We start from the raw sequence: 401 nt of genomic DNA, 5'->3' as shown, positions 1-401 counted from the left end.
GTTGGGGGTGCATAGTCCTGGGGGTATTTGGGCATGGTCCTGTTGGGGTGCTGGGGCCATGGGCGTATATGGGGATGTGCAGGGTGTTGGGGGTGTTGGGGCACCATCCTGGTGGGGTTGCTGGGACCATGGGGGTATATTGGGGGGTGCAGGGTGCTGGGGGGGCTCAGAGGCTATGTGGGAGGGAGACACGACAATGCCCTGAGACACCCCAATACCCAGGGACGCCCTGGAACACCCCCAGTGCCCGAGAAGGCCCTGAGACACCCCGATGCCCCGCAACGGCTGCCCTTACTTGTGGTTGCGGTTGGGCACGGCCTGCGGCTGCACCTGCTGGAGCTGCTGCGGCGCCGGCCTCTTGCGGGCCTGATCCAGGCTGGCCTGCGCCATCCCGGGCCGCA

General features: G+C 66.8%; 1 protein-coding gene across 1 annotated transcript in view; it reads right to left on the bottom strand.

Annotated features, from left to right (window-relative positions):
• SMARCD1 (SWI/SNF related, matrix associated, actin dependent regulator of chromatin, subfamily d, member 1) overlaps nucleotides 1-401 on the bottom strand; it is an 8,060-nt gene that overhangs the window by 7,578 nt on the left and 81 nt on the right. The window lies entirely within an intron of this gene.

The sequence above is a fragment of the Calidris pugnax genome, unplaced genomic scaffold (assembly GCF_001431845.1).
Source record: "Calidris pugnax isolate Ruff unplaced genomic scaffold, ASM143184v1 scaffold155, whole genome shotgun sequence".
Lineage (NCBI taxonomy): Eukaryota > Metazoa > Chordata > Aves > Charadriiformes > Scolopacidae > Calidris > Calidris pugnax.
The sequence above is the reverse complement of the archived record's forward strand: the minus strand, read 5'-3'. Positions and strand labels throughout refer to the sequence as shown.